The following is a 25,963-nucleotide window of genomic DNA, read 5'->3' as shown; positions in this document are numbered from 1 at the left end:
AACAAGGCCGACTCCTAGTGACCATTTAACATCTATAGGACTCTTGTAAGCCTTCAATTCGTTCTTTGATCCATTCTTGTTGTGTTAATTGCTAAAAGTCAAACTGGGTGTTCATAACCTTTGACTTTCTGATTAAACGGATTTCTTTCAGTATTTTCTCAAATTGAAACTTGTTATAGATTGGTATTTATGTGGGAAACAAACCCTCTAAAGGGTACTAACTGATTCCCACTACATGCATGCTTAATGTCGAGTCAAACCTAATTCTAAAAAGTCAACAGAAGTGATTTTTGCGAAAGATGACATGATTAATGATATAGATGACATGCAACCTGATTGATCATTGAAAATAACTTGTAACATATATATAAATGTGTTTTAATCATCATCAACTCGACACTCTATAGTATAGCCACGAATCGGAACCGAAAGTCTTGTAAAACGATTATTTCGTAGACTATCGATTCGGATTCATACATGCATGTACAAGATCTGTATTGGAAAGTATTTTTGACTATTTTTATTTTAGTTAAACTTTCTGGAATTTTCCTTGATTGAGTCTATGTTTAGCCTATTCGAATGCTTGTTTCCGGTTTATGCATAAAGTTGACTATTTTGCCCTTTTTGATTTAAAACGGGATTTTTGGAAAAGTGAAAGGATGGAAATCTTTATTTTTATTATATAAACTTGCACCGAAAGTTTCGGATCAGTTGGTGGTCCAGATTGTGAGCTATGGCCATTAGCGTAAAACGATATTATAAATTTACATAAACGGTCCTTTTTGCGTAGAACCCGTTTCTGGCCACGTTTTGACACGAAACTTTTTACCAACAGATGTAATATAATATTTGGGATTTTAGATGATTTTTATTTAATTTTTGGCTGAACGGATCTCAAATCGCTTAGTCATTTCGGCTTATGTCGGTTTTGACCGTTTAGGCCATAAAATGAGTTTTGCATATCCTTTTGACCCGAAACCTTTTTCTACTGATTTTATATGATGAATAAATTATTTTAAGTATTCTGGAAATATAAAAATCTCAGATTTACTGTGAAAACCCGAAAACGCCCTTAAACCGTATTTTTAGCGTTTTAACGCATAGTAAAGCGTCTTACTTGTTTTAAACACATAAGACTTATACCTACTGATGTAAATTACATATTTTCATATAATAACAGTAAGTATAATATTTTGAACTCAGGTTTCCAGTTTTGGCATTTTTAGCCCTTGTGAAATTACTAAATTGCCCCTACGGTGCATAGTTTGGTTTTAAATGATATATTTGGTATATGGATCATACCCTACTGATATAATATGTTATATTAAGTATATTTACTGTATGAACCAGACCCGAAACTCAGATTTCTAATTTCACCCTTTTATTATCTTTTAAATGACCAAAATGCCCTTCTAAGGCATAATTTGAGTTTAAAATTATCCCGGGCAATATAGAACATAACTTACTGATATAGTATCATATTCTAAGCATATTAATTCAGGGAACTTGCATTTGAATCTTTTGGCTACCCGTTTCGCCCTTATCGCGTTCGGTTCGGTTTACGTAACTAGTTTGCGTAAATTGACCAAAACGGGTCAAACGATATCATTTTTATTTCAAAATCCAGAATGTATTTAGTATACCCATATTATACAAGTATTCAAACTTGTCGGGTCTAAATCACATTCTATCCGGTCTTTCGCTTAATCGTGCGTAAACCGTATCATTCCTAAAACTAACCGGTCAAAGCTTAGGCTTAAATAAAAGGCCGTTAGGAATCTAATAGGTTAATTATAAACCTTTGTTCCAGATTAGGAAGCCCGGTAAAAGCTACCACCACTTATCGTTTGTGACTTATACTTGCTCAGGTAAATACATTTTGACTTATTTTCCCTATACGGGCTTGGGGTACGGTATTTAAAATACCGCTTGATCGGGCGCACAAGTCCTGCTCCCTATGGGTGTTCAGTCTTGAATAGCTTGTGTGATTTCATTTAAACAGTTTTGTCTTACTTAAAGGCTTTGGGGGGTTGTTGACCATGTCCCGGATATCCTTGGCATTATCTTACGAGATGGCCACGACCAGAGCACGGGGTGTAGGCGTACACCCGTCGTGTATAACTCTTTGATGTGGTGTGTCAATTAAATCTCTAGCCCGGACAGTAGATCCCGGGCCACCAGAGATATAAGTGCATGTAAATCGTTCACAAGTTTATATTATATAATTATCCCAAGTTAATAAAATATTTATGCCTTGTGCATTTAAATAAATTTTAAATCATTTTCAAAATGAGTCGGTCGATTTGTATTTACCAGTGTAAACTGACGTATTTTTCCAAAAGATTAAGTGCAGGTACTATACGGAAATAGGCTGGCTGTTTCCTAGAGAGCGTCCACAATAGTCTCGCAAACTCGGACGACATTTATCTGTTGAACTATTATTTTATCGTATTTTATTGATCCGCCTGTGGATCCATTTCAACGACTGTGATATTTATTATTGCACTTTAAATTAAAGTTGAAATGTTTCTATTCTGCTTCCGCTGTGCATTATTATATTGTGTTGTTTGTCTATGACGATGCCAACTACGTCACTGTACCCCACACCGGGCCCACCGGTGACACGTGGAATTTGGGGGTGTGACACCTACCTGGGGCATTTCCATCCAGTGACTTTCATTGCACCCTTTCACTGAATGCCATTCGATGCTGTTACGTATTCGTTTAAAGTCTCCTTCGTTATATGTTTCGAATACATGCTTCCAACGCGGCTTGTTATGGTCAGTCTCCAGTAGTAAATCTCTTCGAATATTGGGCCATGCGTGTTCCGTAAAACCTAACCCGACAGCCACAGACATGTACCCACAATGACCGTCTGGGGTCACATCTTGTATACACGATATGTAAGAGTGAAACTCTGATGGAATTTGATTCTTAAACCTCTTAATGCATAACAAGTGCTCGTCCCCCTTTATTAATGGAAAAACCTTATCATCCCGTGTCTCCTTCTTTTTAGAACTTGTTGAACTGTTTCGTTGCATTTTAGGTTTTTCAGACTTCACAAACGAACCAGTTCCACGAGAGCCCTCTGACGGTACGTATGAGCTCTGTCGGGGTAAATTGTACCTATGTTTGGGGAAGCGGTATATACGTTGCTGTCCTCGCCATTGGAGCTGTATCTCGCAGCTTCGTCTAACCTCGCAGCTTCATCTAGCCTTTCTTGTACTTTCTTTGATGTAGGCCGACCGCGAGTATTTTGCTGGACGATCGGTGGTTTCTTGGTTGACGATTTCGGGGTGAAGACCGCTTTTATCTTTGAAAGCATACTCTTTTGCTGAACGGGGGACTGCGCCTCTAAATGTTGCCACACATTATTGAGCTCTGCTACAATATCGACTTCCTCGTCTACCAGTTTACATGGGAGCAAGTCAAGCTTACGCCAGAATACATCTACGTCGTCGAGCTGTATCATACGCCCTGCACAGTTAAGTTAATACGGTGTGAGAAACAGCTAAATCGTACAAAATAACAAAAGGTTTGTGGTTTTAATATTTTTTACCTGTACGTTTGTAGTTTTCCAGCCTACAAGCACACGACAATCCACAGCTAAGCCACATATGGCAACCACATGATGCGTTAAGTTTCCGCAACACCTCCAGCTTCCTCGTTAGCTCTTTTGCCAGCAAATTAAGTGCTTCATGGGAAACCTTTCCACGTAGGTTGTCCAACAGCAGGTGTCTGTGGTGGTTCATCGTTTTTCGATGCTCTCGGTGAAACTTTTTTGTATTTCATCGTACTGAGTTTCAACTATATCAATGATGCATCTTGCTATTCGCACCAATGAACTCCCGCGCATAATGTATCTTTTTAAATTTGCGTGTTGGCTCTCAACTCTGTTGGTGGTGCGCTGACCAAAGTTGCGACACTTATCGGTCCACGCATAAACGAACATTTCTTTATAGTCTTTGAGCCAGTTTTCGTAGACGTAATCATAGACACCTGCAAAAATAAAACAATGAAATGTAAAAGCATGTGTAAAATATAATAGATTGGGTGAGTCGTTTGTTGAAGAAACACTTACTTTCTCGGTTGGCAACCACGAGTCGGTTATACAATTTCTCCAAGTTGTAATTGTATATGGGCTCTGAAGTAGACTCGCACACTGTCCGCCAGTACGTCATAAATTTCCCCCAATCTTCTTTATTGAACCCTTCCTTGCACTTTCTAGCTATATTTTGTTGGATGTGAAAGTGGCATAGAAGCCTGGTTGCGTTCGGGAATACTTTAGAACACGCGTTAATTAGGGCAAGCTCCCTATCCATGACTATCAGACGCGGCATCATACATTCATGCAATATTGACTTGATCCGCTCAAGCACCCACACATAGTTACCCCTTCGTTCTTTACAAATAACGGCATGTGCGATACAAAAAGACTTGTTGGTCGACGTCATACCCACAACCTGGACAAATGGCATGTTGTAGAGGTTTGTTTTGTAGGTCGCGTCGATCAACATCACGTGCGGGAATGCACGCCACATAGTGATTGAATAAGGATGAACAAAGAAAATCTCTGTTACGACATCTGTTTTGGGTTCCTGTCGGGTGTCGTAAATGAATAGGTGGTCATGCAGCAGGCTTTCCAGTGCCTGCATAGGAGTCTTTCCGTCCATTAGTGTCGCTCTAATTTTTTGTATCGCATTTTGCACGTCTTTCTGAACATGCAGGCTGTCGGGGAACTGCTTTCTTAGAGTTTGAAATATGATACGTGGCTCCATGTTTTGAGCAGTTAGCTGCTCCACTAGCTTGTATTCGGCTTCAGTAAATCTTCGCACAAAAGCGTGGCCCAACAGACTCGTCGTAGGTTCGTGGTTATGGTTCGCGTTGTCCACTTTTAACTCCCACGTGTCATTCATCACGTCCCGGATGGCGAGTAATGAAAATGGGCAACCGATTTTTTTGCTACCAGCTTTCCTAACTGTTGCTTTACTACGGTGTTCACCACTACGGTCGCACACAAGCCATACCATCCCAGTAGTACCGCCAATATTTTTTGATCGGCGGGTAACAATTACGTAACCATACTCCTTTCCCGTTTCTTGTACCCAATTCTTCAAATCAGTTAGAGACATGAAACGCTAAAAAAAGTTACAACAACAACAACAACAACAACATAATTGAAACTCATACTTTAGGTACTAATATGGTCATTATTGAAACTATTTTAACTGAATGGTTTAACAAGGTTAACTTTCATATAAAGATTTCTTCTTTAAACACTAACTCAGTTAGCATACTTAACTGAACAGTACAGGGACCATTTGTGTCAATTTTTGAAACTTCAGGGACCATTTGTGTCAATTTTCAAAACTTCAGGGACCATTTGTGTCAATTTTTGAAACTTCAGGGACTATTTTTGTCAATTTACAAAACTTCAGGGACCATTTGTGTCAATTTTTAAAACTTCAGGGACTATTTATGTCAATTTTCAAAACTTCAGGGACTATTTTTGTAAAATTTGAAACTTCAGGGACCAAAGTGTAAATATGAATTTTTATTACATTAGATTATTTAGATAAACTTATTTATTGAAATATAGTTTTTATAATTATAATATTTTAAACAATAATAACAACAATAATAATAATAATAATAATAATAATAATAATAATAATAATAATAATAATAATAATAATAATAATAATTATAGTATTTTAAGAATAATAACAATAACAATAATAATAATAATAATAATAATAATAACAATAATAATAATAATAATAATAATAATAATAGTATTTTAACAATAATAATTATTATTATAATTATATTATTTTTAACAATAATAATAATAATAATAATAATAATAATTATAATTAGAATAATAATAATAACAATTATAATAATAATAATAATAATAATAATAGTATTTTAATAATAATAACAATAATAATAATAATTATTATAATTATATTATTTTTAACAATAATAATAATAATAATTATAATTAAAATTACAATATTTTTAACAATAATAATAATAATTATTTTAATGTGATACCTCATTTATTTGAAATGGATTGCCCGGGGTAGATGGTTCATAAAGTGATGTGTTACGGGGCTCATAACCATATCCACCATGTTCTCCGTATCCACCGTATCCACCTTCACCCCCAAATGTATCGTATCCACTGTATCCACCATAGCCCCCGTATCCACTGTAACCACCTTCACCCCCAGATGTATCGTATCCACTGTATCCACCGTAGCCCCCGTATCCACTGTAACCACCGTATCCACTGTGTTTTTTGATAAACAGGGACTCCAGACACAACCTCCTCCTCCTCATTGGCAGCATTTGCTCCCCATGTGTCGTTAGAATAGCGATTACCAAAATAATTATCGTTCTAAAATGATGACATTTTAACAAGATTGAACAAAAAAAAAAAGAAAGCAGGGGATATTGAATTGAATTTGATGGGTAACAGATATGAATGGATGGATAAATAGACTTTCATGTGACACTTCAATACGCAGCGTATTGCTCTCTACTCACCGTATTACTTTATTCACGTGCCTGGACAACATTGTATCGGTGTCAAATCAGTCTCATATACGCTGCGTATTGATCAATACGCACCCTATGTCAGACTGATTTGACATGGTACTAGGTTTGACTGTCTGGTCGTGTACCTACCTCTTACATACGCTGCGTAGAGGTCTCTACGCAGCGTATTGAGGTAACCCTATACGCTACGTATTGACCAATACGCAGCGTATGCAAACCCTAATTGTGCAAATAGCCTGACTTGGTGTGCAAATAGTGAGAGCCTATATATATATATATATATATATATATATATATATATATATATATATGCGTGTCTTGAAATGCAAAAGCAGCTAGTCAATTCCCTCTGCATGGTTTGCTCATGGTTTAGTCCTATGGCAGCTAGATATGGTTTGGTTAAATGACCACTGCCTTCTATTTCCAGGTTCCAGTTAGTTGAGACGAGATTTTGGTTATGATGCTTTTCTCGGTTTTTATACTCTTGAAAACATCAGCTTTCATACTCTTGAATATCGTTGTGGGCTGATCGGCTATGAAGGTTTGATTATTGTTGTGGGCTGATCAGCTATGAAGGTTTGATTATCGTCGTGGGCCGATTGTGCAAGTAAGTATTCGTAAATTGTGAACTAAACCATTGTGCGATCAAACAATTTGATTATGTCCAATTTGATTACAGTTGCATGGTCATGTTACATCTGACCCACTAGAAGTTACGGTTTCCTCCACATTTGTTCTTGATATTTAGCTTCTGTATCTTCGGGCCTTTCACCATTGCACTTCCAACAAACAACATTCCCGGCATCATTGAAGAATTCACACCTTTTCAAGTTCAATAAAAGATACATTAGATATAGGCACTTCAATGAACGGGTTACCAGTGGCGGACCCAAGAATTTTTTCCTGGGGGTGCGGAATATTTTCAAAGATTTTAGGCCCTAGCTGTATAAAAATATCGGTTCATAACGGGTCGGGTCGGATCATGTAAGACAAAAGAACATCAAACTAAAATTTATAAATCATCAAAAACACGTCAAACGTCATTACAAATTACAAACGTATTTAAAATTGTGCCCTACATGTTTTTTTTTTTTTTTGAAATATATCCAAAATATCATCTAAAGATACTAAACACGCCATAAGTTCATTACATTCTTACTCATTGTTCCTAACACATATAATTTGCTCCATAAGCTCATAAAACAACACTAAACACTTAAACAATATGAACAATCATGTTCAACCATAGCCCATAACTTTCAGTTGTATTTTTAAACATTCAAGCAGTAATATTAAATGTTGATTACTTGTAACTAATCATTTAAACAAACAAAGCTATAAATAAAACAGCAAAATCATTAACCCCTTACACATCTATATTTTCTCCTAATCATCACATAAAACAAAATAAATAAATAAATAAACCATACTAGTTCTATATTGGAATTCTGACGTAATATGGGTCGGTTCAACCGGAATTTTGGTTTTTTCGGTAAAAAAAGCCACCAGGTCGTGAGCAGTGACGCTAAGTCGCTGGGAGTTTTTTTGGGGGCGGGATTTGGAAATGAAATGGGTGGATGAGTTTGGGTTATTTTATTTAGTTCAAATTTCTTTAGGTTGGGTTTGGGCTTGTGTTAATAAAAATTGATTGCAGATGGGGCTTTGATTGGATTAAATAATTAAGTGAATAAGTGGTTAATGATTATTCTTTTTCTAAGTGGGCGGTTGAAAATTTTCAAGGGGTGCGGGTGAAAATTTCCAAAGGGTGCGGTCAGGATTTCCGGTGAAAAATTACACTAAAAAATATTTTTTCATGGGGTGCGCCCGCCCACCCTTGGCTTAGGGTGGGTACGCCCCTGCGGGTTACATAGCTGGTGACACGTTTAACATGATTTAATATAACCAGTTTAATAACATGAATGACACAAAACTACCCGACCTGACCCAACCCAACCCAACACGTTTAGCACAACTAAGTATAAGTTGTTCAATAACACGAATATGAGAAGAATATGAGTTGCAATGATGAAGAAACTATTGAAGTAATAATTGTGAAGTAATCAATGGGTTAGATGGATGGGACCTTATGGCCCATGAAAGACTTTCCAAGTCGTTGTGAATGATCAGTGGGCTTCCTTTTATTTTCTCCTCATATTATTATAGTATTATTCCAACCTATGTATACTAGTATTATTATATATATATCAATTAACATCATGGGTTTGCGCCAGTTCCCTTTGTTATTTTTACATTTTGGCCACCGGCTTTTATGACTTCTTGCTTTTGTCACTACTTGCTTGTATCAACGTGTTTTAAGCTTTTGGAGAGGAACTGTCAACGACTTTTAACACCTACACACAAGTCTACAGAGAGAATGATATGCACACCGCTGGCCACCACTTGGATTCTGGTGCCCACAGTCCACCGCCTCCGGTGAACGCCACCGAATCGCCACCCACTTTCATTTTGGTGACCACCTCTCTTGCTACATCTAACCCTTATGTTTTCCGGGCAGACAAATCGGGTCGACAAAACTGCATGCAATTGTAGATCGGTTCACCAGAGGTCGTGGCAATGAACACAATACCCACCAGAGACATCGCCGCCGCCTGCAAACGATGGCTTCATCGTCGTCGCCTGGGCAAGGACGGCTGACCAAGGCTGGTGGTGATACAGAAGACAAAGAGTAGAGTGAGAGAGAGAGAGACAGAGAGAATAGATTAGAAGATCCTGGGTTAATTGATTTGAAGGGTATTTTCCTTTTTGTCACTTTCGTTCTAAATCTTCGGTTTGTGCTTTTGGTATTCCACCAATTTTTTTTTATGGTGAAGGCTTGAGTGAGACTGTGAGACAGCAAAAAAGATTAAAAATGGAGTGATGTGAGAAAGATGAATAACAAACAGCTATAGAAAAACTTTAATTTGATTTGGAGACCCACTAAACTTGAAAAATATGGGTCTTCGTCAGAGATGCCACGTGACTATTATTCAAATCCTTTGCTGTTTTTTTCTTGCACTTTTTCTTTATATTTGGTTTTTGTTTATTTAGTAATTTATTTAACTAAATTTTAATGCGCAAAGGAGAAAACATTTCTTTACAATTAAGTAATTAAAAAATCAATGATCTTAACGTGTTAATATCATTTTGGATATATTACGATTTTTGTTCACTTTTATTTTGTTTGTTTTCTTTTTCGGTTCTTTTAATATTTAATTCCTTATCAAAAGCCCGAAACATATTACAAGTTTTATTTTATGGGTTTTCTTTTTTGCTCCTAAAATGATTTGTGGTACCATACCAGTTTCATAACAAACTGAGCCGATATAGGACGAGTCATGCCGCGTCACTCGCCGCAACGCGCGACAATAATCCTAGTAACAAAAATAAATGAGCTGAAATGATGAATCTGGCACTCCCCTATTGGACCAACTGTTTGGAAGTTAATTTTATTTCTAGCTTAAAATTACGGTTTCATCCTTTGTTTAAAATTACGTTTTCGCCCTTAATTCAAAATAAAATTATATTTTTGTCCTGGCTCAAAATTTACACTTTTGCCTTCAGTTCAAAAACTCATTTATAATTCTATTCCCAGTTTAAATTTACGGTTTCGCCTTCCATCTAAAATTACGCTTTTGCCCCCCCCCCCCCCCTCAAAATAAAAATAGTTTTTTGCCCCTAGCTCAAAATTAAGATTTTGCCCCCAACTAAAATTTACGTTTTTACACACAGTTCAAAATAAAATTATGTTTTTCCCCATAGCTCAAAATTATGATTTTGCTCTCAGTTTAAAATTATGATTTCGCCCCCAGTTCAAATTATTTTTACGATTTTTCCCTCTGTTCAAAATTAAGATTTTGCTCCCATTTCAAAAATTACGATTTCTCCCTCAGTTAAAAATTATGATCTTGCCATCGTTTTACTTTTTTTTTTCAAAACTATAGTACTCTTTTATTTTGTTTGGTTGACTCGATGTAACTTTTATTGTGTCAACCAGTTGTCTAACGCTCGCTCATTGGTCCTGACAAATTAGGGGCTGTTTGGTAGCCTCTTAATGGTCATTAAGAGGTTACCTCTTAATGGTCATTAAGAGGCTACCTCTTAATGGAACCATTAAGAATTTTACCAATGAGAAGGTAGAAGAATGTGACATGTAATGATTTAGCATTCAGAGGTTACCTCTTAACCCTTTAGATTTGATGTTACCTCTTATTCATTCAGAGGTTTTAAACTATTAAGAGGTAGCATCTGAATGGTCATTAAGAGGCTACCAAACAGCCCCTTAGTATTTTACCCCCAGCTCAAAATTACAGACCTGTTATTGTTTTAATTTTTTTAGCAAAACTATGGTAGTGTTTTCGTTTAATTGGTTGTCTCGATGCATTTTTTAGATTGTTTTATAAGTAGTATGTACAAGTAACCTAAATACATGCATACATGTTATGAAACTAAGAAATATTTGATTTAACGCCCTGCAATGCGGGCGGGCATAGGTGTAATTTTTATTCCTCAAGGCATGCCTGGTACATGCTCATTTGTCCTGAAAAATTACAATTTTGCTCCCAGTTTAAAATTATACTCTTTCTATCGTTTTAGTTTTTTAGTAAAAGTATGGTAGTGTTTTTGTTTTAATTGATTGATTCGATGTAATTTTTTTGAGATTGTGTTATGAGTAGTATGTACAAGTAACCAAAGCACAGACATACATGTTACGAGAGAGAAATATTCAGCTTATTGCCCCGCCACGCGGGCGGGGCAAAAACTAGTTTATATTATGTATCTCTCTCTATATTTGTGTGTGTTGAAATGCAAAGGTTGTTCATGTTCGCAGTTCACTCAAAACTTCCAAGTGAAGTCAAAACGCCTCCTGCATGGTGTAGTCCTACTGCAGCGGGATAGGGTCTTCATATAGTTGAAACAGTCACACTAGGGATGGCAATGGGCCTGTTTTGGGCTGGGTACTGGTAATCTCATACCCATACCCGGTTGTAAAATACCTGGCCCAATATCCGTCGGGTATCGGGTGTCGGGTATACCCGTTACTTTGTTAAAAGATACCCACTGAGATTTCAAGTATATTTCTTATTTACTATTATAATTATTATGTAAATTTTATTTACATAACAATTATTATAAATTGAAATATGATACATTACATACATACAAGTTTTATCATAAATGAATAACATTATAGTTTTGAAGAAACAAACCAACTTTTAAATGACTTGATTTCAATAAACATATGAGACCAAAAACTAAGCAGTATGGGTGTCCATGGGTCGATTTTGACTAAAAACCATAACCATAACCGCGATATCGGTTATTGGATAACCATAACCGATCGGTTATGGTGGTTATGATTATTTGGTTTTGATGGTTACAGCGGGTCGGTTATGGGTGGTTAACCGTGTAGTTAGCTTAGCTAAAAATAGCTTTTTTTAACATGGAATAAATTGTTATTGCATATTTGTATATATTAGTATATTACATAGTATTAAAGAATACATATAATCTATAATATTAATATTGTTATGAATATAAATATTATTATTGTGGTTATCAACTCCTAAAATAACTTAGCTTGTTTTCCAAGACACCATCTCCTATATATATAGTCATTATATTCTCTTGTATTAGACAGACATATCAATGAAATATTAATCTCTTTTCTCTACATCTCTTCTATATTGTTTAGCTATTAGGCTTGTTGTTTACAACACGTTATCAGCACGAAAGTGCTCTCTTAAGATAACAAGCCGACACCTTCAACCTCTTCCTCTATGCTTTCAGATTTCGTCTTTTGATGATGTTGGTTGCGTGGACGAGATCGACTCTCAATTCAGAACGGGAAAATCAAAACTAATCTGAGGTAAACTATTTGCTTTTATAGTCTGTACTTTATTAATGCATTATAACATGAGTAGTAAGCCCATGACAACCTAAACAAAACGTCCATGTGAAACCCTATTTTGTGTTATTTTATTTCTACTTAGTGCACACAATCAAATAATAGTATTTTGTTTATGATATACAAAACAACATAGGAATCCATGTGAATAGTTTGTGCATCCGTTGCTCTTTTTCAGTTTGAAAAAAAAATATTTATTGTATTCTTTGTTTATCTTCATTCTGTGGAGTTAGGTAGAATCAAGGCATATTTAAATATTGAGAACCTTAAATAATTAAACTTCGAAAATTACATATACTATTATTTGGTATTCTTCTCGTCGTTGTAAATATACATATAAAGAAAATTAACTTACTTCCTCTTTCATTGTTGAAGAACTGAACTTGTATACTTGTTTCTATGGATTATAATCTAAGTATTGTAACAATGTTGTTATATTATCTAGGGTAGTTATTGAGATGCTCACAATCTTTTCCATGTTAATTAAATTATTATTCTGTGAAGTATAATTAATATTTGTGTGTTAGTCGGTCAAATAAATCACCGCTTAAAATCCCGTGCTAGTTGATACACATGATTTGGGATTTTGTATTTGAGATTTCTAAATTTTTCTTTGGCAATACGGCTTGATGGAATTTACTTTAGGTTATAAAAAAAAATTGTTTTGTGACCTGGGTGTTCGTAAGTTCTGAACTAGTGAACCATGTCGCGTCCCTTCGGTTAACTCTATTTATTTATACGAATGGCATGATCATCTAATAATTAAGCCATTTGGAAATATGTTATGATTGGTTTATAGAATGTTATCGATGATTTAATTTTAGTGCGTTTTTCATAATCATTTGGTTGGAATCTCTAGTTTTGTATAATTTATAGATAAATTGGTTATAAACTCTTAATTTTTAAAATACATATAATATGATTGATATGCTTTATGAAATGAGATTTTTGATGTCATTATAAGTTTTACAATTACTCTTTTTCATAAAAAGTGATATATTGAGAAAAAAAAATTCTAAATATTGATTATCACATGGAATAAAAGCGTTATAACGGCTCTAGATCTTCCCTCAATTTGCCATCAAGATATCAAGGTATGTATCATCAGGAATCTACTCTGGTTCCAACTGTGCCTTGAGCTCAATTATCCTATTTTCGTCATTTATTATTATGATATACTTGAATGTTAATTACCATACAGTCTATTTATATTTGAACTTCATTAAATTATATAGATTGTATATTTAACTATATGAAACCTTCATACTGCGAAGTAACTTAAAATTGAGACCCTCATGATACCCATTATATTATCTATCATGAGAAAATATATTATTATGAAAATGACTTATTCACAAGTAACAAAGATTGGTATGTTTTTCAAAAGTCGTGGGAAACGAATACACATATTTGTTTATTTTTCAATTTAAAATGACAAATATTTGTGTATAAGATATATAATTCTGATTGGGTATATCTTGACATGTTAATACATAAATTGCATATTTCTTTGCTTGTAAGTGACGAGGCATTTTATTTATACTTTGAGATGCTTTGATGTTTTTATAAATATTTATATAGATGGATAAAGAAAATAAAATACTGAATTTGGTTGTTTTATTTTCACTCTTTTGAAAGAGCATAAATATTCTAAGATTTGACACACGAAGTGTAATACTCCATAAATATCATTATTATTCATACAAGGTCATAAGATTTTTGACCGATAAATATTGTATGAATCAGATACACAATTCTTTGATATCATGTAAAGAAGAAATTGTTTATGAAGAAAACTTGATAAATTCTTTCTAGTTGTCACACGTGAGGTATGCTCATGAAGTAGCAATATCATAAAAAGAGTATGAAAGGTTTGAAATTATATTATACTCGTGTGACCGAGTAAAGAATGAAAAGCTATGAAGCTTGTTCTGGTTCTACTTCATTCCTTGAATTGAAAGTGATAATATATTGATCATTGTAAAGGTAGTACTCATGGACATCATTGAGAAAAATGTGATGATGAGATCAACCATTTAGAATTGCAATGATGGTCACGTTTATAATAAGATGAACCACCAAAAGTGATAAACTATGGAGTTAGTAATGAGCTATAATAATAATAATTAACATGATGGTTTGAACTCAAAGGAAGTTCATACGAGCAAGATGAGATCGACCATTCTCTTGTATCTTACGTTTTGTATTACATGCGAGAAAGCAGTACATATCCGATCATAAATCAAAAGTTTATGAATCATGATTATTTAATTAATTGGCATGACCGGTTAGACCACACCGAGTTGATGATGATGTGAAATTATTAAAGAACTAGAAGATTCTTCTTGATAATTATACATTTAATGTTTGCTCTCAAAGGAAGTTATATATTTGCCAAATAAAGTAGGGTATGTTTCCTAAATATTCTGGAAATGGTTTGAGGATGTGAATATCTCAACACAATACCATTTAGTGTTTTAAATCGATGCATCGTCTAAATGGTTATCTAATCCACAACTTGAAGTTTGTGTAAGTGTGACTTGACTAATGAGATAACAAACATATCATTCCAGGTTGGAATATTTATTTGGCAATAATGAATTTGATTCCCAAGTTACTAATGATTGGCGGAATAAGTGTTGAACTTCCTGTAGATTATGTTCATACACACATTGCTTTTGTTAAGACGATCATTGAACGTCTGCGATTGATAGCAAAACCAATAATCATGAGAGCAAGTTTATGTTTATATATAAATGCATGTAATTTTACATGCAATAACATTAATTCACATCAAGCCAACATGTTGTAATAGTTTCTCCCCATTATAGTTGGTTTTTGGTCAGGAACCAAAGATGTCCCTTCTAAGATTTTGTTTGTGCGGTATATATTGAAACTGATCCACCACTACGCACAAAGACGGGACCTTAAAAGGTGTTTGGGAATATATAATAACGAATAGAGCCTTTCACGAGATATTTATTTACGGCTCAATTAATTGATATCCATCTCAATGGATTAACATTCCCAATACTAAGGGGAGATAAAAAAGCAGTTGGAAAAGAAATGAGTTGGTATGAATTATCATTGATCCTCAAAACTAAAAGTGTGAACCAGAAGTTCAAATGATAACTCAATTACAAAGATTAGAGAATCTATTACCAGACGCATTCACTGACCTTAAAAAGGTGACTATGTCACATATACCAACTGCTAATGCTCCAATTAAGATGAGTGTCCTAGAAGGACAACCACATGTTTGTAATGAGTCTATTGCACGCCTGTAGCATGGTAGACTAGTTGATTCCAATGATAAAATTCCTCGAAAATTGGAGCATGTAATTAAGATGGTCAAGTCGAGGTTATAGTAATAAGATCTCTTGAAGAGACAGTAGACATGATGGTTCAAGAAGAACCTCAGGTACCTGAAATTAAAGAGATCTCGTTAATTTATATCATGTCTAAATATATATATATATATATGGAATCAAATTAAAATCGACGTCGTTATACTTTTGTATATAAAATAGCGCTTAAAATGGTTAAATGATGAGGATCAAAATTTAAGATCTGCCTATGAGAAATAATTGGCCAAAAGCAAAAAGACACGAATAAGGCAGAGTTGAATTCTCTAATGAAATGGAAAGTTTTCAGACTAACAGTCCATAATACAGAAGTTGTGAAATATTTTAGATTTAAACGAGTCTTTTATGCGAATTATGTGCAAAATCAAATTGAGTGATATAAGAAAAAATTTGTGGCACAAAAATTTTCGCAAAGACCTATGATTGATATGAGGAGACGTATTCTCCAGTGGTGGATGCATTAACTTTCCAATATCTTAATAGTCTGGTAATATAAAGAGAGAATTTATATGCGTATTAGAAATGTTATGCATCATTTTGATACTGAAAGTTTACATGAAAGTTCTTGATGGATTTAAATTGTCAAATTCATGTATATACTATCGAATTGAATATAACTGGAACTCCGCATGAGTATCCTAAAGCAATTGAGTGCTTGAAAGGTTAGCTGAAACATATTAACGATGTAATACTTGTGCACCAAGAAACATACATAGAAAACTTGTACCCAGTGATTGTGATATCTCAATAAATAGTGTACACACATGGTACAATATGGATTTTGGAGATAAAAGCAAGTGTTGTACAACTTGAGATATTCGCATAAAGAGGGATATAAGTTTGATTAAATTAGCCATGTTTTATCAAAATTTTACTTTTAAAAGCTCACTATAATCGCAGTTTACAGTGATGATGTTTACACATCGTCGAGAGAAACTGTTGAGCTTTTAGATGGAGAATTTTTGAAAGACCTTGATAATGCAATTATTACTCGACCTGTAGTTCGAGCATATGTATAAAGCTTATTCTTTAAGTATGTTAAAGATTGTTAAGTCACTTGCTATAAGAAATAATTATCATCATATCCTACAAAAGTAGGAATTCTCATTCCAAAAGTACCATAATTTCTTTCTAGTTATGCATGATTGTATGTATCTTTTATTTGAATTTATCAGCATGATATATCACTGCCCAATGATGAGACATTGGAATGGTATATGTCAATACCCTGAAGGTAAGAATGATATGTGACTATATTTTACTAACTCATCAAAACAAGTTTGGTTAGTCTTGTAGATGATGGAATGTAACAACGCACAGTCGTGGACATATGATTATACAACATTGCACAACATAAAGGATTGAACATTAAGGGATCGAGCAACAAATCATTGGCTACAAAAGCTTTGTTCGACTTTCAAGGAAGATGAACACACGTCACTTAAAGGATACATGTTAAAATGAGGGGGGGGACTTATTCAAGTTGCACTCTTTTTCCCTTGACTAAGTTTTGTCCCATTGGGTTTTCTTAGTAAGGTTTTTAATGAGGCAACATACCTGATCTAGAAGTATTAGGGGGAGATAATGCGCATTACACGTTGCACTCTTTTTCCCTTAGCTATGGTTTTGTCCCACCGGGTTTTCCTAGCAAGGTTTTTAACGAGGCAACATCAAGCGTATTATGTTGATAACCAAGGGGGAGTGTTATGAATATAAATATTATTATTGTGGTTATCAACTCCTAATAACTTAGCTTGTTTTTCAAGACACCATCTCCTATATATATAGTCATTATATTCTCTTGTATTAGACAGACATATCAATGAAATATTAATCTCTTTTCTCTACATCTCTTCTATATTGTTTAGCTATTAGGCTTGTTCTTTACAACAAATACAAATTATTATCGAATATTCAAATAAAGTGATATGATACATTCTATAAATTCAAACAAACATTTAACCAAAACCATAAAATTATATGAAAAACCCATAAGTACTAAAAATCTACAGTCAAAAACATCAAATATTAAAAATATGGTGAAAAGTCCTGAATCCTACAAAGATTTATTACATGTTGGTTCGGTTCAGTTATGGTGGGTATGGGAAAAATGATAACCATAACCGACCCGCTACTTTCGGTTTTCAAAAAAATATTAACCGACCCACCGGTTTTTTATTTGCTTTGGTTTTGTTGGTTAATTCGGTTATGGTTTAGTTAATTCAGTTTTTTGCACACCCCTACTAAGCAGTATGTAAATATAAAATCTAGGAGGGAAATGATGTTGGAGAATTATGTTCTTTTGCTATTTAAAAAAAATCAATGATTTGCTACTATTGATTGTTGGAGAATTGTCTTATACAAGAGTAATGATAACCAAGTAGCTTGGATATGTTTTCTTATATCTTATATTAAACTCACTTCCCAAACGTATTTTAGCCCTGTATCGTATATGGATTGATTTAGTTTTGCATAATAAACCTACTAAAATAGACAAGAGTTAAGAGAAAATAATAAAAAAAAATTCGGGTATATGATTGGGGTATATAGTTCGGGTAATGGGTATGTGGCTTTGGGTAATCAGGCCGGCTATCATTCACTCCCATACCTGCAGAAAATTTTAAAACTAATCGCATACACGGTCTGATACCCGTCGAGTTTCAAGTATACCAGTCCTATATGTTTCAGGTATACACGTCGGGCTCGAGTCTTTTTGCCAATCCCTACCACACACACCATATAGTGATAAAGAATATTTACTAGCTTCTTAGATTTTATTAGTTTTTTAGGTGAATTATTTGATGATTGATATATGTCTGTATGGTTTGTACGGTGTATTGGTTGATTAAGCAATATTTAATTACTATAAACAAAGTTTAGATTTTAGGGGTCAGATATAATAGGAAGTTTATTTGGGTAGCAAGGCTAAAAAATAATCTTAACCGTCTATTTATTAATCAAGTGTTAAGATTAAATGAGTGAAATTAAAGTAAAAAAAAGGAGGTGTGTTGGTCTATGTAGGGGCATTCTAATCAATCCAAGACAATAGTTTCTGTCTCCTCAAATTCCCCCCATTTTTAAAACGTTAATAACTCTTTCATACGACATTATTTTTGTTAATTGCAGCAAAAAAACGAGCATTATCTTTAAAACGAGCATACTATTGTTATATTTTCGATTTTTTTCGAAAACCCAGTTGCGTAAAACGCAATGGCCAGAAAACACAAAGAATTTTTTTTTCGAAAACCCAGTATACTAGTGTTAGGGACTGATGATGATCTATGGATTGTCCACTGAATAGGGTGATATGCTAGCATGAATGTGTTTAGAATAAATCGGTTAGTTAAATCTTGGAAACCTTAACGAAGAACAGTATGAATGATGATATGAATATTTGAAAAACTTGTTGTTTGATCTGATTTGTCTAGTGTAGAATATTGGAAACATGTTAGTGCAATTTGATTGGTCAGTACATACTCATGAATTTGATTGGATAGTGCAAAAGTTGGTAAATGTTCTAGAAAGATTCCATCAACAGGGATACGAGTCGAGACCATCCTGGTTGCGACTCGAGATCATCAGGTTGACTCGAGACCAGGGCATGCACATCAAGAGACTCAAGACCAGCTAGGTTGCGACTCGAGATCTCCTGATCTCGACTCGAGACCGGACTCGATACCTCGAAGGTTACTACCCAAATATGCACAACTCGAGACCAGCTGTTGTGACTTAGAATCTCGTGGTTGCGACTGGACTACTTAAATTCGTAATTGCGCCGCACAATGTAATGGTATGTTTTGGGCTATGTGTTCCTGATATTGTTTAGCTGGACTGTATGCTTCTGCTGATTAACTGTGTGTATGTTAGGACATGCCCAATAACTTTACTATGACATGCAGACTATGTGTTAGATACGTGTAGGATATACGTGACTTATTTATACCCAAACCTGACCTATACTGGTAACCATATTAGGACGTGGTTGATCAGCTCACCTGACCAAGTAAACTATCTGCCGAGCAAACTGAGGTGAGTTCACAACTTTTACTAAAAGCATGCGTTCCAGGTGGTTGGGAAACGGAACTAAAAACAACGCTATCTCCTTGTGAGGGATACAAACTACTTTTCTCCCCTTGTGTGGGACGCTCAGTTAATTACTATTTATATTAGATGCAACAAGGGGACTAAATGAAACTCTATCACGAAAGTCCCCACTTACTATACCGATTAGTCGCATGGCCTGGCGAACGGGTTATTAGTTGATAGCGCTATTAGGTCTCACCAACCTCACACCGTGCCTGGATAGGATCGGGCGTGAACTAATAGACTCTGGCAAACCGTCAATGATGATAGAACATTGACAAACGGGGCAAAACTCACGTAATGTGCGGTCACAAAGTATTCGGTATTACGCAGTTTAGTAGCTTACATATGGGGTAGCTCCCCATCGCATGATATAAATGAGAAAATTAACTACTGAAAGAAGTTTTTGGAATTAAAACTGGACAAACTCGTGAACTCGCCAACTTTATGTTAACACCCTACTGCATGCTTTGCAGGTACCCAGTGACTCAGGAGCTTGCAGCTTGGGGATGTATAGTGGACGTCTTAACCCGTGTGTTGGGTTCTTTAAATAATCTTGAAACATGAACTTTTGTTTGAACAATTCTATGTAAATAGCTTTGTTATTTAATAAAGATTATCACTTTCCTTTGATACCAGTGGGTTTAAGCAATTAGGCTTAATATCATTGTCATGCTCTGTTTTTTGTTTGTGGAATTGTTCTTATGGGTATGGAGATTATGGTGGAATTTAATAATTTATGATATCTTGTTCGTTGGATTAATGTTTGGTAATGTTCTCACCTATGACGTCATCAGATTCAATCGCAATAAAATTAAACTCAAATTCGATTCGATTATAAACAACTAAGCAAGTTTCATCATATTAGTTGTAAATTTGATCAAACAACTTTTTTAGTTACAACTTCCATTTGTTTAGACCGAGTGGATTGCATTTTCTTGTGTGCAAGATTAGTAGTATATGTTACCAAGGAACTTGTTCATCATTAATATTTTGATGAGGGGACCGGGGGTTGCAGTGGTGAAGCTTGACAATGAAGACGGGAGGGTCGAAAACGTATATACCCAAAAATTTCTGTAGAACCGGGGGGTCGAAAACGTATATACCCAAATATTTCTATACGAAAACTACATATATAATACTACTGAGCGAAAAGTTCGGAGGGTCGGGCGCCCCCGGCCCCTCTTAAGTTGCACCCTTTGCCGGGGTTGGGATTGGGTGGGGTTGACTAGCCGACCGGCGAGGGAAGAGTGAGTAGTAGGGGTGGTGTGGTGGGATTGGTTTTATTTTATTAATTTATATTTGTTTTAATAATTTACACAAAGAAACCCTCAATAATGTTAACTACATAAAAGACCCCTATTCAAATATGGTTGATTACAAAAATAAACCCTCTAGTTTTTTAAGGGCATTTAAGTTGTTTTAGCAAGACCTAACAAAAAAATTAACAATAGTTGGTCTTAGTACTCAATATTGTAACAAATTAAAATGTTAATATCTATTAGTACCCGATATTAAAACTTAAGAAAAACCACAAGGACCAACGGTATAATTTTTTCAAAATAGAATTATTGTGGGGATGCCCGATAAAGTCATGAATTACCAATTATCTCAAGATCACATGTGGTGCGTGGACTACTACTACTACTAAAAATAAATTAAAAAACAAAATAACAAGATAAAATTTGGGCTAAATATATAACTTAGACATAGTTTGAGGACCTCTATATAATTCTGCAACTATTTGAGAAGTTAAACAATTTGGTCCAGTGATTCGGTGAAGCACCTGAAAATAGTGGTTGCAAAGAAGTGGGAAATTCACAAAAATCCATCGAAAAGCAAACGAATGGAGGATAGAAGTTCGATTTTTATCCGTCAAGTTAGGTTTTGGTGAAGCGAAGGAGTTGAACTACAGGTTAAGCTATTTTACTTTGAGCCGGGACCTATGTGACATATAATTAAAATTGTTCTCTTTTTGGTATCAGTTCTGATTCCTGAATGTGTAACTTGAATTGATTGAGTCCTTATAACGGTTTGGTAATTGTTGTGGTTCATGCACATAGGGTGTTTGATGTATTGCCCCACTGAGTTTCTTAGCTTATGGCATCGTTTTGAAGTGAAAACAGCCCCAATGCCCGATGCCCAATGTGTTATTTTTTGGATTTGGTTCATTTGTTCATCAATAATATGAATTCTCCTCTCCCCAATAATGAATTTGGAGTCAGGTTTATAAGTAGTTCTGATTTTGAAAATGTGATTCTCATGTAGGCGGATACCAAAGGGCTTGTAGCATAGCGATATAAAGGTGTCTAGTAAAGGCGTTCACATGGTTTTAAAAAAACGTTTGAGGCGTGCGCCTCAAGGCGCGCCTCGAGACGAAACGACCAAAAAACGAATCTGAGGCGCGCCTCATGGTGTTTTTAATGTATATGCGCCTCAGGTAAATGCCTGAACCAAAGTTCGTTGGTGTCTATGAGGATGATAACGTGGTCCTAGAGTAAAATGGTAACAATGTCAAGAAAGCAGGGATCCATTCAACACTAGCTTCACTCCTTGATGAAAACAGTTCCAATGCCCGATGCCCAATATGTTATTTTTTGGATTTGGTTCATTTGTTCATCAGTAATATGAATTCTCCTCTTCCTGATAATGAATTTGGAGTCATCTGATTTTGAAAATGTGATTCTCATGTAGGCGGATACCAAAGGGCTTGTAGCGTAGCGATATAAAGTTGTCTAGTAAAGGCGTTCAAAGTGGTTGAGGATTCTAGTCCCTTGGTGGACGTTGGTGTAGATCTAGGAGCAGTGGCGGAACTAGCCCCAAAAGTTAGGGGTATCCTAATTTTTTTTTAGCATCAGGGGTATCCTTTATATGATGGAAACGGAGTTGAGGAGTATTTTACACTACGGAAATGGAGTTAAAGGGGTATTTTTACACTACGGAGACGGGGTTGAGGGGTAGCCCGTGCTATCCCTACTAACACTCTAAAAACATGTACGCGGATATTGTCATGTATTTACGATTGAAAACATTGAAATGTTTGTTTTATTGCCTTTAAAGTTATATGAAACAATTTTCTTGTTTCTCTTCGATAGGAGGTAAATGCCTGAACCAACGTCCGTTGGTGTCTATGAGGATGATAACGTGGTCCTAGAGTAAAATGGTAACACTGTCAAGAAAGCAGGGCTCAATTCAACACTAGCTTCACTCCTCGATGATCATGTGCTTGCAGATAAAGAAACCAACTCTATCAGATGTTGACACCCTGATCAGCTTGGAACTTGGGAGTGCACATCTTTTGGTATGTGATTAATTGATTATGCTTGCTTAGTTTCTTATTTTCAGCTTAGCATGTCAATAATCACAGTTGGTTTCTTGTGTGGGACACAGATGTTGCTGTGATGATTTCTGCTACAGTTAAGGATTTGAAACTAGCTGTCGAGAAAAAAGTCAATGAAATAGAGCAGTCAAAGATGGGCCATCGCCATATTTCTTGGTAGTTCTCTTTTTTCTTCTGTTACTTGGTTGTTTCTCATTTCTGCTTGAGTTATTCTTGTTTCAACTTGGATATTTGAAATGGTGATAGAGGCAGGTAGGGTATTGGGTCAAAACGGGTCACCTTTATCCACGTGTCTTAACTGGACCAGCTAACGCTTTGTGTTCCATTTTTTTTATTTCGTAACTATTCAGTGTATTGAATGTGATTACAAACAACTTAAGAGGACATATACATTTGGTTTTATTTTTAGGTTATTTTGTATACATAATCTGTTTGACCCGTTATCAATCATATCCGACCCGTATTAACCGGTTTTTAAGAGTAAATACTTTTTCCAATGCTTGCTTGGTTTTTTATCTTCAGCTTAGCATATCATTAATGAATCGTTGGTTGCTTGTATTGGACACAGATGTTGCTGTGATGAATTCTGCAACAGTCAAGGATTTGAAAATTGCTGTTGAGAAAAAAAGTCAATGAAATGAAGCAGTCAAAGATGGGTCATCGCCATATTTCTTGGTATTTCTCTTTGTTTTCTGTTACCTAGTTGCTTTTTCGTCCGTGCTTGCGTCATTCTTGATCAAGCTTAGACATTTGCAACGGTGGTACGGGCAGTTCGGGTATTGGGTCAAAATAGGTCACCTTTATATGTGTGTCATAACTGGTTGGTTTGGTTTCGTATTTAGGTTATTTTGTATGATTAATCTGTTTGACCCATTATCAATCAAATCCAAGCTGTATTAACGGGTTTTCATTAAAAGGCTTGAATTTGCTACCTTTATGTATACTAGTTATGATTTTATGGTTTAGTCATGACTTGGTACCATGAATTACTTGCTATTTCTCATGTGTTTTGGGAATACTATGCTTCTTATTATTTTAGAGTAAACTTCCGTTTTGCTCCCTGTGGTTTGGTCACTTTAACGGTTTTGCCCCAAACCTTTAAAAATAGCCATTTTACTCCCTGATGTTTTGGTTTTGTTGCCAGTTTGCTCCCTGCGGGGAGCAAAATGGAAAAACAAACAATTTGGATGGAGTTAGAGGCGGGGAGCAAACTGTCAAAAAAACCGAAACATCAGGGAGTAAAATGGCTATTTTTAAAAGTTTGGAGCAAAACCGTTAAAGTGACCAAACCACAGGGAGCAAAACGGAAGTTTACTCTTTTTTTTATTCAAAAATATATATTTTTCGAATGATTATTTTTTCCTGGGCGTTGCCTCACTGGCTCTCTCAACCCACTTTCCAACAATTGAAGTATGTGAATTAATTAGGAGAACCAATTACACAAAAAACAAACGTACCATCTTTTTTATTCCACCAATAATATTTTTACACACTTTTTTAATTACATAAATTATATATTATTTTAATTGGTAATGAGTAGTTAAAATTTGTGACACCGTTACATACAAACATGAAAAAAATTAGTGATTGCTCATTTTTACGTAGTAGTAGTGACGCGGAGTGAAAATATAACAAACATCTCGTCATCGTGAGTGCCGACACTCTTTGTGTGAACTGTGACCCCACTCATCTGTCTTATTCTTACTTTTATTTACTTCAGGCCATAAGGCAATGACTGCGACCCCACTCATCTGTCGTCATGGTTAAGAATTCTTTCATGAGGCGCTCACTCGAGATCCATGCCCCGTCAACCGGAAAACCTGCTTTTGTTGGCGCAATTCCTCATATTAGCGGCAAAGTTGGGTTGATTTTGACCGCTTGTGACCCAGAGGAAGTTAGTGAAACTGTTGCGAGATATAAGTTGCAGCCGCTGGTGTTTTCGTCAATGGATATTGGGATTTGGGATGTGTTCCCTTTGGCAGTGGTTGCTGGGTTTTCATATGAATTTGCTCACCAAATGAAGTGGTTTTTTAAGGTTGAAGATTTATTTCAGAATAAGGAGATCCATAAGTTGTTTATGTGCATACCTATTTTAAAATCATTGTATTTAAGCAAATTTTATTACAATTCAATTGATAATCTATATAATCTTATTGTGTTTGTGAATGAGTGGATACTTCTTGATGATCAATTAGGATAGGGATGCACTCGGTACCGAAAATGTCGAAAGTCGGTACCGGTACCATTTGCTCATTCCTACTGAAAGATAACTGTGGCTACAATTTTTTTTTTTACCAAAATGGTTTGAACTGGATTCTTGTCTTAAAACTCTGTTAGTTTGTGCTTTCTAAAATGATGCTGATATTAAACATATTGATAACTGCATATTTTAAAATTCAAAATAATAATTAGAAATGTTTAAATGGCCTATTCCAAATTTTAAACTGACACTATTAAACCGTCAAACCCTAATCGTATGAATCCTTAAACCGGATGACTGGCTTCGGTTTAAGCAATTCAGTTGATTTTATGAAGTACTCTTCATCAACTAAGTTATCTTTTTAAATTGTTGTGGTGAGTATTTCCCCCGAATCATATGAATCCTTAAACCGCGATTTTATGAAGTACTCTTCATCAACTAAGCAAACTCTACCGGTGAAACTAATGCAACTAACTTGACGTTATCTGTATAATTGAACTTGA

The 25,963-nt window shown here is 35.2% G+C and overlaps 1 protein-coding gene and 1 long non-coding RNA gene across 4 annotated transcripts in view; one reads left to right on the top strand and one right to left on the bottom strand.

Moving 5' to 3' along the window:
- Positions 1–25,963, bottom strand: part of LOC110872182 (receptor-like protein 38) — a 96,157-nt gene that overhangs the window by 21,655 nt on the left and 48,539 nt on the right. The window lies entirely within an intron of this gene.
- On the top strand, positions 21,650–25,426 carry LOC110872177. Of its 3 annotated transcripts, none has more exons than XR_002554237.2 (6): positions 21,650–21,835; positions 22,189–22,914; positions 23,016–23,221; positions 23,311–23,416; positions 23,829–23,935; positions 24,981–25,426. It is a non-coding gene; the product is annotated as an uncharacterized LOC110872177 (long non-coding RNA). The 3 variants fall into 3 exon arrangements; XR_002554238.2 differs by lacking the exon at positions 24,981–25,426 and having other exon boundaries at positions 22,189–22,360; positions 22,615–22,914; positions 23,829–24,256; XR_002554236.2 differs by lacking the exon at positions 24,981–25,426 and having other exon boundaries at positions 23,829–24,256.

Source organism: Helianthus annuus, chromosome 8 (assembly GCF_002127325.2).
Source record: "Helianthus annuus cultivar XRQ/B chromosome 8, HanXRQr2.0-SUNRISE, whole genome shotgun sequence".
In the NCBI taxonomy this organism is placed as follows: Eukaryota; Viridiplantae; Streptophyta; class Magnoliopsida; order Asterales; family Asteraceae; genus Helianthus; species Helianthus annuus.
The sequence above is the reverse complement of the archived record's forward strand: the minus strand, read 5'-3'. Positions and strand labels throughout refer to the sequence as shown.